This window comes from Gopherus flavomarginatus, chromosome 1, assembly GCF_025201925.1.
Source record: "Gopherus flavomarginatus isolate rGopFla2 chromosome 1, rGopFla2.mat.asm, whole genome shotgun sequence".
Taxonomy (NCBI): Eukaryota; Metazoa; Chordata; order Testudines; family Testudinidae; genus Gopherus; species Gopherus flavomarginatus.
In genome coordinates, this window is record NC_066617.1 from 341,794,946 (window position 1) to 341,814,414 (window position 19,469).

General features: G+C 42.9%; 1 protein-coding gene across 5 annotated transcripts in view; it reads right to left on the bottom strand.

Annotated features, from left to right (window-relative positions):
* Positions 1 to 19,469, bottom strand: part of CNTN5 (contactin 5) — a 1,071,723-nt gene that overhangs the window by 225,406 nt on the left and 826,848 nt on the right. The gene's annotated exons all lie outside the window — the stretch shown is intronic.

Below are 19,469 nucleotides of genomic sequence, written 5' to 3' on the forward strand. Positions count from 1 at the left end.
GTGTCTTGACAGCTGCTGGCTGGAAATGCTGAGTGTTTCCTTCACACCCAAAACAAAAAGATGGTCCCCAACCCCAAATGGTTTATAATCTAAGTATAAGACAAGAAACAAAATATGAATATAGACAGATGGGGGACTATATGGCGTAGGCCCTGACACCATAGATGTTCCAGTGCTGGAGCACCCAGGGAAAAAAATTAGCTAGTGCTTAGCACCCACCAGCAGCCAGCTACTGCCTCCCCCACAGCGCCTCCTGCCCGCCGGTGGCCCTGCCGATCAGCTCCTCACTCTCCCTCCCAGTGTCTTCCTGTCATAAACAGATAGCTAAGGGTTAATGTTCTTTTACCTGGAAAGGGGTAACCTGAAACACCTGACCAGAGGACCAATCAGGAAACAAGACTTTTTCAAATCTGGGTGGAGGGAAGTTTGTGTGTGAGTCCTTTGTTCTTGGTCTTCTGCCTGTACTCTCTCGGCTATGAGAGGATTTTTCTGCCTCCTGCTTTTCTAATCTTCTGTTTCCCAGTTGTAAGTACAAAAGATAAGATAGTGATTTATAGGGTTTTTATTCTGTAGTTACATGTGTGTAGTTGCTGGAGTGTTTTGAATTGTGTTCTTTTGAATAAGGCTGTTTATTCATATTTCTTTTAAGCAATTGACCCTGTATTTGTCACGTTAATACAGAGAGACCATTTTTATGTATTTTTCTTTCTTTTTACATAAAGCTTTCTTTTTAAGTCCTGTTGGAGTTTTTCTTTAGTGGGGAACTCCAGGGAATTGAGTCTGTAGCTCACCAGGGAATTGGTGGGAGGAAGAAGTCAAGGGGAAATCTGTGTGTGTTAGATTTACTAGCCTGACTTTGCATACCCTCTAGGTGAAGAGGGAAGTACTTGTGTTGCCAGGACTGGAAATAGGGAGAGTGGAATCCCTCTGTTTAGATTCACGGAGCTTGCTTCTGTATATCTCTCCAGGAACCCAGGGAGGGAACAACTGGAGGGAGGAAGGGAAATGGTTTATTCCCCTTTGTTGTGAGACTCAAGGAATTTGGGTCTTTGGGGTCCCCAGGGAAGGTTTTTGGGGGGACCAGAGTGCCCCAAAACACTTTAATTTTTTGGGTGCTGGCAGCTTTACCAGGTCCAAGCTGGTAACTAAGCTTGGAGGTTTTCATGCTAACACCCATATTTTGGACGCTAAAGTCAAATTCTGGGAATATGTTATGACACTCCCATCTGCCACAATCAGCTGTTTCGGGGCATGCAGGGCTCTGGGAGGAAGGAGGAGGAGCGGGGACAGGGAACGCTCAGGGGATGAGGTGAAACTGGGCAGGAAGAGGCAGAGAAGAGGCAGGGTAGGGGTGGGGACATGGGAGAAGGGAGAGAGTGGGAGCAGAATCTGGGGTAGAGTGGGGAGTTGAGCACCTCCTGGGCCCAGAGGAAGCCGGTGCCTGTAGTACACAGAAACAATGAAACAATATGATAGGCGGTGATATCAGGGTACCAATGGTCTAACAGTTGTCAATATTTTAGTAGGCACTGTGGCAAAGGAGAGTTTTAAAGAGTGATTTGAAGGCAGATAATGAGTTAGTTTTGCAGCTGTCTATGGGGTTCTCCTCCCAAGCTTTAGGTGCAGCTTTGCAGAAAACATGAAGGTGCTTGTCTGAAAATTGAAATGAGTGGGTGATGGAGGCTGACCACATGGGCCAATTGGAGGTGGGAGTCAACATTTCAATTGTGAATGGGAGATGATAGGTATGGGGATATGCAATGCCTCGCCTTGCAAGTGAAGACAAGTTACTTATGTCTGATACGATAGAGAAAGGGAAGCCAATGGAGAGATGCAAAGAGAAGAATGACATGGTCAAAGTGACAGGCTAGGAAAACAAGCTTTTCAGCTGCATTCTGAATGGACTAGAGTAGAGAAAGGCCAGAGAAAATTATGTTGCAGTAATCAAGATGCAAGATGACAAGAGCCTGGTCAAAAGTTTTAGCTGCGTGGAGAGATAGGAGAGGCTGTATCTAAGTGATTCTGTGCTGAAAGAATCTGCAAGATTTAGATACAGCCTGGATGTGATGGTCTACAGAGTGCTTCGAGCCAAAACTGATGTCCAACTTATAGGCAAGAAGAGTGACAGCCAAGATATTGGTGTTATCCACAGTGATCCAGAAAGGAAGTGGGAAGGGGGTGGGCTTGGAGGGAAAGATTAAAAGCTCTGGCTTACCCAAATTGAGCTGGACATTTATGAGGAGATATCAGAGATACTGGCACAGTTCAAGTATGGACAGAAGAAGAAACATCTGCAGTAGAGAGATAGATCTGTGAGCTATCAGCATAGAGATGGTAGTTGAGTTTGTGTCTATGGATGAGATTACCCAGAAATAAGGTGCGGTGGGGGAAGAGAAGGGAATGAAAGCCAGAACCCAGTGGAACCCTGTTATTGGGTTCATTCACCACTAGTGGATGCCTCCTCCTAGTCACTCTGGGGATTAACTCCTTCCAGGTCTGGGACCCCCTTCTGCTGCTCACTTCACAGCCTCCAGCCACTGTCTCCATCAATCTCTGTGACTTCAGGTGTTCCTTCTCCATGACTTGGCCCTCCAGCCCGGTCACTATTCATATTTGCCCCTCCTGGGGTATCAAAATCTCTTATCATTAGCAGCCTCTGGCACGCTTTCTATTCACTGCCCCTATGGTGCCACTTCCCCAGTGGCTAGTAAGGGAACCTGGGTCTGCCCTCTACTCTTGGTTCCAGCTCAGGGACACTCTAATCAGCAGCCAAGGTCTGTTCCTTCCTGGATCTTACTGTCTTTTCCTGAGCCATTTCCTTACCTTCTAGCTCTCCTCATCTCTCTGGGTTTGCCAACCTCGCAACTCCCTCCTCCCCAGGAGTAACTGTAGGCTACTTGCCTCTGTAGCCCCAAACACATCTCCCTTTTTCCAGGGACTGACTGTAGAACCCCTTTTTCCTATGAGCTTCCTGGCTTTACAGAAGGCCCGTCTATTCCCACGTCCCCTAACCTGGGTTTTCCTCACAGTCTTAATTCTCCCATTTTACAGCCTAAAAGATTAATTGGCCCATCTGGCCTCCATTAACCCCTCTGGGGAGAGTGTGAGGTGAACACCTCATCACAAACCCTCAGGGAAAGCTGGAGCAGGGATGAACTCCCTGAATATCTCACATTTTCCTCCTTTCTGGAAGCTGATCCAACTCTCACACCAATTACATTGTTTGCCAAGTGCTGGCCAGACACCAGTGCAGATTTTGAATTAGATGAGTGGCCCATCTAATTCAAAATCTGAGATACAATGTGGTTACCCCAGTATCTCCCAATCCCTCCTTGCTCCTTTTGATCCATGCCCTTCAAATCTCGAGGCAGATCCCCAGCACCGCCTAATACCTTCTATTCCAATCCTGTCATCCATCACCTCTCTCACCCTAAATCCCAATCCAGCTCCTCATCTTCTTCTAACCTCCGTGCCTCTCCATCCTGTAGTTCCTGACAAATGGAATTATTCATGCGGTGACCACATGGTCTGAACCTCATCATCTCCTGGTTACTTCACCCTCTCCTCCCTTTTAGTGGTTGTACCCCTCCTCACTTCTTCTTATGAAAGATGGCAGAGGAAAATAGCTCCCTGATCTTCCAGGGGGCACTGGTTGACTCCAGAGCTGAAGAGGATGTAAGAGAGAGGGAGCTGCCTTATGAAGAGGCAACCACCACATGTGCCCCCACATTCCTCAGCTAGGACTGATGGGTAGCTGTATTGCCTGCTCCCATGGCAGAAGCAGGGATTACAGAGTCCTTCAAAGCACCCAGCTCTTTCCCCACACTCCATGACAGATGGGAGGCAGAACTTCCTATTGTAGTTGGTTGTAGGGATTCTCAACTTCCTGCCTCTCTTCTCCCCACTGCACCCTTATGTACACTCTAGACATGCACACATTACCCTGCTCCATATGCAAGAAGCAGAGAAAGTTAAACTGATTTCAGTCATGAATTGTAAGGGACCTGATTGGGATATGGAATTCTCTTTTCCAATTACTTTCTAGGTTTATAATCAAAAGAAGTTTTGCTAATCAGAATCAAACCAAAGAATTTTGTATTTCAAAATACTATGAACATTTTGGATCACGCTGTGGACTATTAATTGCTGAAATCCATTCTCTTGTGTGAGTTAAAATATATTTTATTTTTATTTTATCTCATTTAGAAAACATAATTTAAAAATGGACTGTGCGACTGAAATCTTTCAGGCCAAATTACAGATGGAATGAATTTTCATGACTGAGCTATAAATCTCAAAAATAGAGTTTATGATGGAATTACTAAAGCAACATAAACTGCAGAGGTATGAATGATGCTGCTATCATAATAGCCTCGTCATAACTCAATACTAAAAGGTAGTCAATATCTCTATTCTATTCTGACTACTAACTAAGAATATTTCACACAAAAGATACAGAGCCCTGACATCACTTGTATCAATAAAGCGTCCTGTACCAGTACTTTACAAAGAATATTGAAATACTGCATAGCTGTTACTGATGTGCAGCCATGCACTAATGTAATACAATCACCCAACAATATAAAGAAACAAATATACTGGATGTAAAATAATTTAGCTGTCAGCACTATTGTCTTTGATTCCTATTGACTGAACTCTTTATCTGCTGATTTGTATGGTATGAAACCAACTGCAATGAAAAAAGGATGCATAAAACTTTTCCCCATTAAAGCAATTCTTTGTCACCATTCCCAGCTTTGGGACCACTGTGACACAGGCATGCCTTGATGGGTATTTGCCCCTGCGTCTGACCATCCTCTCAATATTTCACCAAAAGGGTGTGGTGTGTGGTCTCTGCCAAAAGCTAAGAACTAGTTGATTTTCATGGTTATTGGGAGATGTTGGCATGAGAAACAATTTTAGAGTTATGTAACATGTACGCTATTGTGTTCCAATAAAACTTGTCAGCCAAGGTGGGGGAGTCTCAGACCTGAGTCAATCAACACTGAGAACAATGGACAGCTATGGAGCCAGACCAAGCCAGCGTTTACTGTCTGGACCAGATGCAGGTTTGAGCATTTACAAAGACAAAAAAACTGCAAGGAAAGTCCTGAATAGGGAACCCTCTGGGCTAAGAGACATTAGTCTGTAACTATATAAGGGTATGTCTACACTACGGGATAATTCCGATTTTATGTAAACCGGTTTTATAAAACCGATTGTATAAAGTTGAGTGCACGTGGCCACACTAAGCACATTAATTCGGCGGTGTGCATCCATGGTCCGAGGCTAGCGTCGATTTCTGGAGCGTTGCACTGTGGGTAGCTATTCCGTAGCTATCCCATTGTTCCCGCAGTCTCCCTCGCCCCTTAGAATTCTGGGTTAAGAGCCCAGTGGCTGATGGGGCAAAAATCATTGTCGCGGGTGGTTCTGGGTAAATGTCGTCACTCATTCCTTCCTCAGGGAAAGCAACGGCAGACAATCATTTCGCGCCCTTTTTCCCTGGATTGCCCTGGCAGATGCCATAGCACAGCAACCATGGAGCCCATTCAGCTTTTTTTTTCACAGTCACCGTATGTGTACTGGATGCCGCGGACAGAGGTGATACTCCAGCGCTACACAGCAGCATTCATTTGCTTTTGCATGATAGCAGAGATGGTTACCAGTCGTTCTGTACCATCTGCTGCCAGTGTAATTTGGCAATAAGATGACAATTATCTGTCCTTCTGTGCTGTCTGCTGCTATCATGGGTGCCACTGGCTGAGATCGGCCGGGGCTGCAAAAGCAAAACTGGGAATGACTCCCCAAGTCAATCCCTCCTTTATGGTTTCTAAAAATAGAGTCAGTCCTGCCTAGAATATGGGGCAAGTTTACTACAGAACCAGTGTATCAGAGAGCACAGCTGCTCCGTGTCAGATCCCGCAGAAATGATGAGCTACATGCCATTCACGGGGGTTGCCCCTGCAACAACCCCACCCGTTGCTTCCCTCCTCCCCCAACCTTCCTGGACTACTGTGGCAGTGTCCCTCCCCATGTGTGTCATGAAGTTATAAAGAATGCAGGAATAAGAAACAGTGACTTGTTAGTGAGATAAAATGAGGGGGAAGCAGCCTCCCCGTGATATGACAGTCCAGGCAGGACATTAAGCGGTGCGGGAGAGAGAAGCCCAGCATGCTGCTCCTATGATAGTCCAGGCAGGACAGAATCTTTTCTTTACACAAGGAAGGGAGGGGACTGATGGAGCTCAGCCTCCAGTGGCTATGATGAAGACGGTTACCAGCCGTTCTGTACCATCTCCTGGGAATGACCAGGAATCATTCCTATTTTTACCCAGGCGCCCCTGAGGTCAGCCAGGGGTATTCAGCAGTTATCAAGCATGTACCGTCTGCCACCAGGGAGGGGAGAAGAGCGGATACTGCGTTTCACTGCTGCAGCATCACGTCTACCAGCAGCATTCAGTAGACATAGGGTGACATTGAAAGAAGTCAAGAAACGATTTCTTTCCCTTTTCTTTCACGTGTGGGGGGGAGTAAATTGACGATCTATTCCCTGAACCACACTGGACAATGTGTTTGAACCTACAGGCATTGGGAGCTCAGCCAAGAATGCAAATACTTTTCAGAGACTGCTGGGGACTGTGGGATAGCTGGAGTCCTCAGTACCCCCTCCCTCCCTCCATGAGCGTTCATTTGAGTCTCTGGCTTCCCGTTACGCTTGTCATGCAGCACTGTGTAGCCTGGAGATTTTTTTTTTTCAAACGCTTTGGCATTTTGTCTTCTGTAACGGAGCTCTGATAGAACAGATTTGTCTCCCCATACAGCGATCAGATCCAATATCTCCCGTACAGTCCATGTTGGAGCTCTTTTTGGATTTGGGACTGCATCGCCACCCATGCTGATCAGAGCTCCATGCTGGGCAAACAGGAAATGAAATTCAAAAGTTCGCGGGGCTTTTCCTGTTTACCTGGCCACTGCATCCAAGTTCAGATTGCTGTCCAGAGCGGTCACAGTGGTGCACTGTGGGATACCGCCCGGAGGCCAATACCGTCGATTTGCAGCCACACTAACCCTAATCCGATATGGTAATACCGATTTTAGCGCTATTCCTCTCGTTGGGGAGGAGTACAGAAACCGATTTAAAGAGCCCTTTATATCGATATAAAGGGCCTCGTAGTGTGGATGGGTGCGCCGTTAAATTGGTTTAACGCTGCTAAAATCGGTTTAAATGCGTAGTGTAGACCAGGCCTAAGAGAAGAAGAAACGGCATAAGACATTATCCATTATGGAAGAGATACTCTACCAACAGAAATGTCTCATGACAGGTGGAACCCAGTTCTCTGGACTGGACAAGTTCAGTAAGGACTGACCATTGGGTAAGGACTATATTCCTAGAAAGGAAAGAAACGTTTTAATAATTATAGCCTACAGGTTGTGTTCTGTGTTTTTCTTTTACCTATAACCTTTTGTCTCCAAATCCTTTTACTTGCTTTTATTTGAATCTTTATCTCAAGCTTTCTTAAATAAACTTCAATTTGGTTTTACTATAGACACATTTAAAAAAAATAAATAAACACATTTAAGTGCCTTATACTCAAAAGAGTGTTGAATGGAGGTGAAATCAGTGAATTGGATTGCCCTGTCTCCATGGAAGCGGTGGATTGGGGAATTCTGAGGGTGTCCAGATGATAAGGGACTGGGCACTCCAACATAACAAAGTGGGGTGTATAAACTGCTAGTTAGGGAGGATTTCCCCTGCTGGGCATAGACAAGACTCTTTCCTGCTGTGAGCAGGTGGTAGGGATTCACTCCTCAGTTAATTCCGAAAAAGTGTGTAAGCAAAGTGGTATAAGCAGCAGGATGTGCACCCAGTTTATGAGCTAACCAAAATTCATGCTCAAGGCATTTACAAAGTATACTGATACATATAACCTAAAGATTTAAAAGTAAGAAGGTTGGAAACAGGAAAGAAAATAGTTATATTTTGTTATGTACTGTTTCTTTATTTCAGGAGAAGGAAATAGAACAAAAGATAGTGCAAAATGAACACACAAACGAGACACATATTCCAGACTGACTAAGCTACAATTTGAGCAGCTGTGCACTGATCGTGCATTAGCAGCTGCAGGGAAAAATGTCGAGGAAATGGTGTTTATGCTTAGGGAACAAGATAAGTTACATGTACCGCAGCCAGATCCCTTGGGAAGGAGTGGTGCTGCAGAGATTGCAGACTTGACTGCAACCGCCCAGTGATAGGGTACCTGCCTGGCACAGTCCTCAGTGAGGCAGACATTCAGCTCGTGGGAGCCTGACTGGAGATGGTGAAACTGGAAAAAGAACAAGAAGAATGCCTACGAGAGAGAGCAGACAGCAGCTGAAGAGAAACAGGCAGCAGAAGAAGCTGCAGATTGGAGACTGTTGGAGTTGGATGACTGAAAGCATGGAGAGAGGGAGTGCAAGCTCAAAATGTCAGAATTACAAAATAAAAACCCACCTTCTGCAAGTAATCCTCCCCAGGGATCAACCAGCTGTGATAAACAATGCCCATGCTACAGGGAAGGGGATTGCATCCAGGGATAGTTGTGCATCTTTGAGAGCATATGCAAATGACTGTCTTGCTTCCCAAACTGTCTAGGAAAGCTTTGCATATGTCTAATGATATGGATTGAGGGAGGCTATGAATTATCACAATTTAAAAAAACAACAAAACACCTGTGTTGTAAAGGTTTCAAATCACCCCAGAGCCATATCACCTAATATTTAGAATTTAGATTGGAATCTGGTGCTCATAGGTGGTGAGTAGATGCTCCACTTTTCAGCATTTCAAGCATGTAGGAGAAGAAGGATACTGCTGATCTCTGGAATTGGAAACAAAGCAGTCAACTCACTTTGCTTCCCTGCAGAAAAAGCTCTGAGTGAACGCAGATAGTAGCACTGCCACTTGTACTTTTTTGGCACGCTTCCCCCTAGGGGGGGACAGGGTCCATGCTCATGGTAGGGGTCTACTACAGATTACCTAACCGAGAAGAAGTCTTGGTGGATGAGGATTTTTTTGAACAAGTAACAAAATCATCCAAAGCACAGGACTTGGTGGTGATGGGGAACTTCAACTACTCAGACATCTGTTGGGAAAATAACACAGCAGGGCACAGATTATCCAGCAAGTTCATGGAACATATTGGAAACTATTTCTATTTCAGAAGGTGGAGAAAGCTACTAGGGGAAAGACTGTTCTAGATTTGATTCTGACAGATAAGGAGGAACTGGTTGAGAATTTGAAAGTGGAAGGCACCTTGGGTGGAAGTGATCATGAAATGGCAGAGTTTGTGATTCTAAGGAATGGTAGGCGGGAGGATGGCAAAATAAAAACAATGCATTTCAAGAAGGCAGACTTTAGCAAACTCAGTGAGCTGGTAGGTGAGATCCCATGAGAAGCAAGTGTAAAGGGAAAAACAATTGAAGACAGTTGGCAGTTTTTCAAAGAGACATTATTAAGGGCAAAAGAGCAAACTATCCCACTGCGTCGGAAAGATAGGAAACATGGCAAGAGACCACCTTTGCTTAGCCTGGATATCTTCAATGATCTAAAAAAAAAAAAAAAAGAGTCCTACAAAAAGTGGAAACTAGTTCAAATTACAAAAGATGAATATAACCATGTAACACAAGTATGAAGGGACAAAATTAGAAACAAGCTCAAACTAGCTAGAGACATAAAGGGTAACAAGAAAACATTCTACAAATACTTTAGAAGCAAGAGGAAGATCAAGGACAGGGTAAGCCTGTTACTCAATGAGGGGGAAAAACAGTAACAGAAAATGTGGAAATGGCAGAGACGCTTAATGATTTCTTTGTTTCGGTTTTCACCAAGAAGGTTGGTGGTGACTGGAGTCTAACATGGTGAATGTCTGTGAAAATAAGGTAGGATCAGAGGCTGAAATAGGGAAAGAACAAGTTAAAAATTACTAAGACAAGTTAGATGTCTTCAAGTCACCAGGGCCTGATTAAATGCATCCTAGAATACTCAAGGAGCTGACTGAGGAGATATCTGAGCCATTAGCAATTATCTTTGAAAAGTCATAGAAGATTAAAGAGATCCAGAAGACTGGAAAAGGGCAAATAAAGTGCCATTATATAAAAAGGGAAATAAGGACAACCCAGGTATAGCAAAGTGCAGGTGCAAAAGCACCTAATTAACCCCTGCCCGGTCAGCTGCAATCAAAGGAAGCAGATGTAGTAAGAGGAGGCCCTGAGATATAAAGCTTGGTATCAGAGGCCCGGTACGAGGTCTAAGGCCTAAACTAAAGTAATGGTCAAGACTTTGCTAACATAAAGCAAAGTTAAAGCTGTGAGCCTTAGGCAGGCCCTGCTCACAGAAGCCGGCAAGGAAAGGGCTGATGCTGCAAGAAGATACCTAAAAGGTACTGAACACTAGATATCAGAACACTCCAATACTTGCACCTTCCACACATAACAAGGAACAATCTGATCCATCCCAATGATAGGGCCAAAAGGGGAATGTGATGGATAGAGTTGTTTTGTTCGAACCAACATGTACAAGGTGAGAGGCGGCACCTTACTACGTAGAGGGGTTGTACCTTGCTACGTAGAGGGGTTGCACCTCAATATGTCAGAAGTGATGTGTAACTTGTTTGTACCTGTGTATAAGAATACATCCCTGGGACAGTGTCTTTGTCCAGCCTAGGGGGCAGTGGAAAGTTCCGCCACTAACTGAGCTGAGTCCATTGCCAGGGAGTACATATGTACTGGCTAGCAGCACCGTAGACTTCATTTGCCTGGGAGCTGGAGATTGTGTTTCTCTTCGACAATAAACCTGGCTGACGTGCCTTCGTACCTTACTTGAGTCTGTGGTCATTGGAGGTTCTCTCGGGATCTGCTGTGTCCGCTATCTGCGCAGAGCTGGGACAGCAGACAGAGGAAACACGCACGCAGCCGATTGTTATCAACATTGAACAGAGCAGAGCACCACACCAGTAGCGTCTGACAACAGCAGATTGGGGCTGATGGAAAAGGCCTGATGATGGCCTGAGGATTGGCAACACCTGCTGGCCTGACAAGCCAAGGGCTATAAAGGCTGGGAGGGAACCAGAAGGTAGGGTGCAGCCAGGGATAAGTTAGTCAGGGAGGGAACTGGAGGCCTCCTAGCTGAAGGCTCACTCTGCCTGTACAAGCAAGCCCCAGAAAGAGGGGCAGGTTGTGGACCCTGTTACACAGGGGAATCATAGACCAGTCAGCTTAACTTCTGTACCTGGAAAAATAATGGAGCAAATAATCAAGCCATCAATTTGAAACATCTAGAAGATAATAAGGTGATATAAGTAACAGTTAGCATGGATTTGTCAAGAATGTCAAACCTGACAGCTTTCTTTGACAGGGTAACAAGCCTTGTGGATGGGGTGGGGGAAGCAGTAGACTTTAGTAAAGCTTTTGATACTGTCTCACATGACCTTCTCATAAACTAACTAGGGAAATGCAACCAATGTGGAGCTACTATAAGGTGGGTGAATAACTGGATGGTTAAGCATTGGAATAAAATGCCTAGGGAGACGGTGGAATCTCCATCATTGGAGATTTTTAAGAGCAGGTTAGACAAACACCAAGATGGTCTAGATGATACTTAGTCTTGCCATGAGTGCAGGGGACTCGACTAGATGATCTCTCAAGGTCCCTTCCAGTCCCGTGATTCTATGATTCTATGGAGAAGGGTGTAACTTACTTCTCTGTATATATCAGCTTGAGTAAACCTAGTGCTCTGTCAATATTTGTACCATCAACCCTGCTCTCCTCAAGGCACTTTCTAAAAATTCACTTCTTCTATTTACTGCTTTCAAGCCCCATGTCAAAATTGTAGCACTGAACTCACGTTTACAAAATACATGTAGTACAATGTTGGAAAATGCCAAGCTTGGGGATGCTCTCTGTGACAGCAGCCACTGGAAGCCCTCATGTAACCTTCGTCCAGATCATGTATCATAGAATCATAGCATATCAGTGTTGGAAGGGATCTCAGGAGGTCATCTAGTCCAACTCCCAGATCAAAGCAGGACCAACCCCAACTAAATCATCCCAGCCAGGGCTCTGTCAAGCCTGACCTTAAAAACCTCTAAGGAAGGAGATATCACCACCTCCCTAGGTAACCCATTCCGGTGCTTCATGATTTTTCCAGGGACTGAGGTGAGGCTGACTGGCCTGTAGTTTCCCAGATCCCCCTTCTTATCTTTTTAAAGAATAGGCACTACATTAGCCTTTTTCCAGTCATCCAGGACCTCCCCTGATCGGTGTCTAGGGCCAGGATATAAACGCTAGCACATCTGCTTGTTACACTGCTGTTATGTGGTGTCCAAAGACAATCTTTGATAAAAATGGAGCAAAATAAAGCCCACCCAAATCCTTCAATCTGAAAAAGTATTAGGGTAAAGAACTGGAGAAGCTTGTTAATTTGAAATATTCCTGTAAGCCAATGCTACTTCAGAAAAAAAATGTAGAAGATGAAAAGCTACTACAAGTGGCAGGACCAGAGTAATTCTGTGAAGACTGTGAATTGAAAGACAGAGCCATTCAAAAATGTCATGAATACTGCAATCCAGGCACAAATCTGTCACTTTGGAAAGGACATTTTCTTTACAACAAACCAACCATTGATTACAAAATAAAACCATTGATCATTGTGTTACAGATCTACATAATAAAATTAATTCATGTCAATTTAAATAGTCAACAGATGGACTAGATAGAGAGAGGGAGGGACGGATCGGATTATAGTACTATAAGTGATAACCAGGTAAAAGCAAGGTTAGTATCAGAAATTGACTTGACTTTGAACACAACAATAGATATTTATATTTATGTGGGGTAGTGGAAACTGTGCTTCCTAAAAGGAAGTGTTAACTGTGAAACTGTTCCATGTTTCAAAGCTTAAAATGGACCCATTTTTTATTAAAGTTTGTGTTTTAAATGCTTTGTTTTAAGCAAATGAAATTGTTCAATAACAATTTTAACATGATTTTAATAAGCATATTGTGACATTGCACTCCATATGTTTCATGGAAATATGCTTAAGAGTGTGAATATGATGTAACTAGAATATGCTTTATGCAAAAGGTATCACAACAAAGGTTATAACCTACTGAATATATTCCACCTATTTGTGTGCATGTATCATTCTTCTATCTGAAGCTAGAAATATGAAGCATAACTCTGAGGTCCTATTGTAATTATGTAGAGTGTGGGCCATTAATGGTGGTTTACAATCTTGATGGCTCCCATTGACTATGACAATTGGTTGTAAATGGTTTATTTACCTGCAAGCCTTTCTGTGTACATGTGGGCCAACCCAGGAAGAATGGAGACTTCATTATCACCTGATAATGAAATCCATCTTATATCTTGTACTTTTCCATTTAGAAGGAAAGGTGGGGACCCAGGGAGACAAAAGATTCCCACCTCACGCCAAAGCTATAAAAGGGGGTGGAGCGGGACAGAGGGGGAAATCCCTGCTTACCACCTGAGATGTCTACTGAATCTAACAAGGACAGTACCAGGTGAAAGAATTGGACCCATACTAGGAAGGGGTCTAGTCTGTAAAAGAAGCTTATTGGAACATCTTTGAAGGTGAGATATTACCTGTAATCAGTTTCTTAATGTATTAGGCTTAGACTTGCATGTTTTTTTTTATGCTTTGTGACTTACTTTGTTCTGTCTGTTATTACTTGAAACCACTTAAATCCTAGTTTTTATACTTAATAAAATCACTTTTGTTTATTAATAAACCCAGAGTAAGTGATTTATACCTAGGGGAGCAAACAGCTGTGCATATATCTCTATCAGTGCTATAGAGGGTGGACAATTGATGAATTTACCCTGTATAAGTTTTATACAGAGTAAAACAGATTTATTTGGGGTTTGGATCCCACAGGGAACTGCGTGTCAGGGTGCTGGAGACAAGTAACCTGCTGAGCTGTTTTCAGTGAAGTCTGCAGCTTTGGGGGCATGGACCAGACCCTGGGTCTCTGTTGCAGCAGGCTAGTGTGTCTGGCTCAACAAGGCAGGGTTCTGGAGTCCCAATCTGGCTTGGTAAATGGGCTCAGAGGTAATTTCAGCACATCATGTGACAGTGCCAAGGAGGTCTCTGTGACTGAACCCATCACACACATTAATTGTAAAAATGTAGCAAAAATGTTATGGTAACTAGTGAATAAAATTGAAAATTTGGCAGATGTTGAACATTTTGTGTGTGAAAAGTTATGGATTTTTTTGTCTTTTAAGGCCATAGTTAGTCAGAAAAAAAACTTTTCAAGAAGATAATTTTGATCAGCTATTGTGTAAAAAGCAGTGAAAGAACTGAAGAATTAAAATGGCATAACTATAGAAAGATCAGGAACCAGATGTATTTTCATTAACTGTGGAGGTAATCACAACACAAATGTGTCCGGTACAGGAGATGTGATGTCATGCATACAATAAATGTGACTTGTTTCACAAAAGTGAATCATTCTCAACAGAAGTTGAAAAAACACACTAAAGCAAAATACATTCATTAATATGCAGCAGGTAGATGAAAACCTTTTTTCCTGACTATTGTATCCATCTGTCATCTCAGACACATTTTTAGCTCTTTAGGACAGGGACTGTCTTTGGTTCTGTTTGTACAGGACCTAGCACAGGGGTCGGCAACCCTTCAAAGAAGAAGAGCCATTTTTTTTGTTTTTGTCTTTGACCAAAAATATTTTGAGATCTGCATCACATGCAAAGCTACTTATAGAGTTAGAATTTATAAACTAATAATAATTGAACACATTAAAGTTATTATTACTCACCAATACTTGTAATGCAACTTCTGCCACTTGAATTTGAATACAAACAGGAGGGGGCTCTGGGCTAGGGTAGGGGATTAGGGTGCAGGAGGAGGTGTGGATCCTGGGAGGGAGTTTGGAAGCAGGAGGGGGTTCTGACCTGGGGCAGGAGGTTGGGGTGCAGGAGGGGGCGTGAAGTACAGTCTCTGGCTGGGAGGCACTTACCACAGGCAGCTTTCGGCCCGCAGTGCAGTCTTCCAGTCTCGGAAGCGGCTGGCTGCTGACACGTCTCTGCACCCCCCGTGGTGGATGGGAGGCAGCTCTGTGCATTTTCCCCACCTCCAGCACTGTCCTCACAGCTCCCATTGGCCAGTTCCCAGCCAATGGGAGCTGCAAGGGTGGTGCCTGCAGGCGTGGACAGTGCAGGGAGACCTGCTGCCCCTCTCCCCCCAAAGGGTGAGCAGAGAAGTGCCAACAGCAGCCAGCTGCTTCCGGAAGCAACGTGGGGCCAGAGCTCTGCTGGCCGGGAGACCCCTGTGGTAAGCGTCGCCCGGCTAGAACCTGCACCTCGCACCCCCTCAAAAAACAGCTGCCCACAAGGGGGCAGCCAAAGAACCACAAGGGGGTTGCCAAAGAACTGCACGCAGCTCTGAAACCGCAGGCTGCCGACCCCTGGTCTAGCACAATGGTGTCCTGGTCCATGATTAGAGCTTCTAGTCACAACACAATATAAATGATTAATAATAACAGGAAATGTTGAGTCATTTCTCTTTGGTATCCATATAGGATAATTCCTCACCACAGGAAAGGCCACCAATAACTGGCATTGATAATCATGTCCCAGATCCCCATTGCAGTTTTCCCCTATTGACTGCTTGGCCCAGAGACTGAATCCTTTCCTGAGACCTTTTGTCAATCAAGCAATTAAGTCATTTGATTTTAGTTTGATCGACAAATGCAGCACAGCTCCATTTTTTTAAATTCCAACAGCCGTTAGTGACTGACAGTTCTAAATAAACACTATTAATAAATCATTACTCTGTAACTAAAGGCCAGGCTTTCAGGAGTACTTGCCAATTGCCTACCACAGGAAATCTCTCAGGAATATTTGTCATTCTCACAGTTACAATGCAACAGAAGAGCAACCATTTGAGACAGCTAAGCTAAAGAATGAGGAAAAACAGGAGCACACTGGTTTAGGGACTGGTAGTAACTAGTGTTTCTTTATTTGCACTAAGAATGCAAAAAAGCAGAAAAAAATTACTTACAGCCTCAGTTCCCTAATGAACATTTGATGGAGTGCAACAAGAAAAGATTTGTGAAAACTACCAGGAATAAGAGATGGGGGGAAATGCACAGAAAACGTGCTGCCTTTTTACCTCCCACCTCTGCCTACAGGTGTCAGATGAGGCCCGAAATGTCATTCATATAATTATTACCGTATCTGATCGAAAGCAGTCTCAGCACAGCTGATCTGATTGTGTGCTAATGGCTGTGAAAGCATGATAAGGAATGTGCACAATAAAAATATCTGCCCCTTACAGTATTAGCAGATGGGAGTGACTTATTAGATAATCTTAAACTGCTTTAAAGTGTAGAGTTTTTGTTGTTGTTACAGGTTAACACCAAATGTCAACTTGGACTTGGGGTAATTAAAGCATCTGCTGTCAGGATTATTTCTCCTTGTGTTGTTACCTGAACATCCTCTGACTTTTTTTAGAGAAGTTATTAAATCTTGGGATTCAGAATGAAAGATATTCAGAGAAGCTTTTCTTCTTTGTCAGTGTCTATTGTAAGACACTACACTTTGTATGCATCCTCTTTGCTGGGAAGATGACAATCGACTCAGAGACAGTCAGCAACTACATTTTGGTTCCAGCAAGAATATTTCAAAAAATACATAATGGTTATTGTTTCTAAGGTAGTCAAGAAACTACAGGAGTCTGGTTGCCATCTATTAGCACTGCAGAAACATAGTTAATACTGCAGATGCAAGAATGCCTGAAGCCACCAGGTCTCTGGAGAGCAGCATTCTTCCTCTGTCTCAATGTTTCAGGAAATGTCACTAGAGTTATTGCATCCCCCACTCCACCACCCAATCACCCTCTTTCTTGAGGTCCATAGTGTAAAACACATAGCAAATTACTTACCCTGCATACTTCATCCCAAAGTATTTGCTCTCTTTCACCTATCCAAAGTGTTAAGTATTGTGATTAGTAACTATGCACAAATGTGACAAAGTTACTGAAAAGAAAACAAAATGCAACACCTTGCTCTGAAATATGGGTATGAATGGAGATATTTCTAAACTGTGATAGAAGTGGAGCTGCTCTGTAATAATTCATGAATATTATATATTATAAAACATGTTATCAGGATATTTACTGTATGAATATGTTGGTTTACTAATAAGGAGATTGTCAGGGAAAAACAAATGAGAAGGAGTACAATGTCTCAAGATAAACCACCCCTTGGTAAATACTTTAGGGTTATTAAGAGATAATGTTGGACATGAAAGCACGCTGGAAAACAGGATCAAAAGGACGCTGGCAGTTAAAAAGGGACTCTCTCTAGTGAGAGGGAGGCAGTTGTTGACAGAGACATACACTGGGTGCCTGAAGGAAATTAGGCCTGCCTAAGTGATCATCAGGGGATGGTAAGCCTTAGGTAAGTTAGACATGAATAGATGGTTTGTTGTTTTAAAATCCTTGTTTGCTAATTGTTTTGTTTCTACTGTGGTAAATAAAATAATACTTTTGTTTTAGGAAGACTGTCTGATCACTATGCATACCACTGATCACAGACTGCAGAAGGGAAGAACCACAGATGCTGAACCCAAGAGGACTTGCTGTGTAAGCGTGGTTAATACACAGGGTCTAGTCCAAGAGTGGGAAAATTGAGGAATTCCACCCCAGGAGGGGGAAAAGCACAAAGGCCTGACACCTGAGGTGATGCACTTAGAGAGACAACAAAGGGGTCAGAGATGCAGCTAGTACTGCAGTCCAGATAAATATATTTCCCAAATTCTTCCCAGATCAACATATATATATGCTATGGTTTGGCTTGGATAACCCTATTATATATTCAAAATCTGAAAGATGTTGGTTTTCCTCAAAACTGTTAGTATAATTTCAATGCCTCACTTCAGCAAATATGTCCACTTAGGATTTCATGATTGTTATGCTGCCCAGGATGGCTGCTCAGAACTTTAAAGAATCACATGGGATAATACTTATACAGTAGAACCACAGAGTTACAAACACCAGACTTACAAACTAACCAGTCAACCATACACCTCATATGGAACTGAAAGTATGCAATCAGGTAGCAGCCTAAACAAAAAAATTAAAAAGCAAGTGCAGTATAGTGCTATGTTAATGTAAACTACTAAAAAAGGAAAATCTAAAAATAAGAAGATTTGACAAGGTAAGGAAACTGTTTCTGTGCTTTTTTCATTTAAATTAAGATGGTTAAAAGGCAACACTTTTCTTCTGTCTAGTAAAGTTTCAAAGATGTATTAAGTCAATGTTCAGTTGTAAACTTTTGAAAGAACAACCATAACATTTTGTTCAGAGTTACGAACATTTTGGAGTTGCAAAAAACCTCCATTCCCAAGATGTTTGTAATTCTGAGGTGCTACTGTATTCCAAAAGCTAAGACCCTATCGCTTGAGTTACAGGAGAATCTTGGTTTAGCTGTAGGAGGTACAGTGTAGCATATTTAGCAATCCTTTCATTATTGCTGAATTCTGGGCAGGATTAAAAGACACCCCATATGGGTAAATGATTTATGAATTAGAAAGCCAGAAAGGACAGTTGGCATTCAGCAGCTGGAATAAAGAATTATCTAGACATTCATTACAGCTGAGAATTGTCTCTTCTGTGATGCTACATGGAGAAAAAGGCTGTAACACACAGATAAGCAGTTCTGATTCCATTCAGTAGAAGCCAGTGGTGTACACCTGCATAAACATGAACGCGTGCATACACACACTCAGTGAGATTATTACAGTGTGAAATTATCAAACATTTTGCCATATCTATCCATCTCTATCTGCGTTTGTCACTATATATATAGAGAGAGAGAGAGAGAGAGAGAGAGAGAGAGAGAGAGAGAGAGAGAGAGAGAGAGAGAGAGAGAGAGAGAGAGAGAGAGAAACAGAAGATGCTTTCTTTGAGCCATGGACAGTGCTTTTCTGCTCTGTCTGATCATATACTATCCCAGCTTCACTTAACTTCAGGCAAAAACTCCATTTCCTTTAATAACATTATGAACTTCATCCTGTAACATCAAAAAAGTACCCTGGGGTAATCTTATTCTTGATGAAAGGAGCTATACAACTGCAAAGTCTTATATTTTTTTTAAAACTAAGTACCCTTGTTTCTTTATTAACCAGTCTATTGACCTGCATACAAAATTCTAGCCAAGGTGAGATATTAAATCCAGAACTTTGGCAGTGCTAGTGGGTCTGTTATAACTAAGATGACTGATGTCACCATGAATTAGAGATTTTACAGGGAAATAGATGATACTACCATTAGGTTAGAGGACGCAAAAGTAATCCTGAGCTCATATGTAATTATAATTACATATATTAGATTCTTAGGATATTTGGAACATTATTTTATGGTTTCTATTTAGAATCTATGTCCCAGGTTGGAAC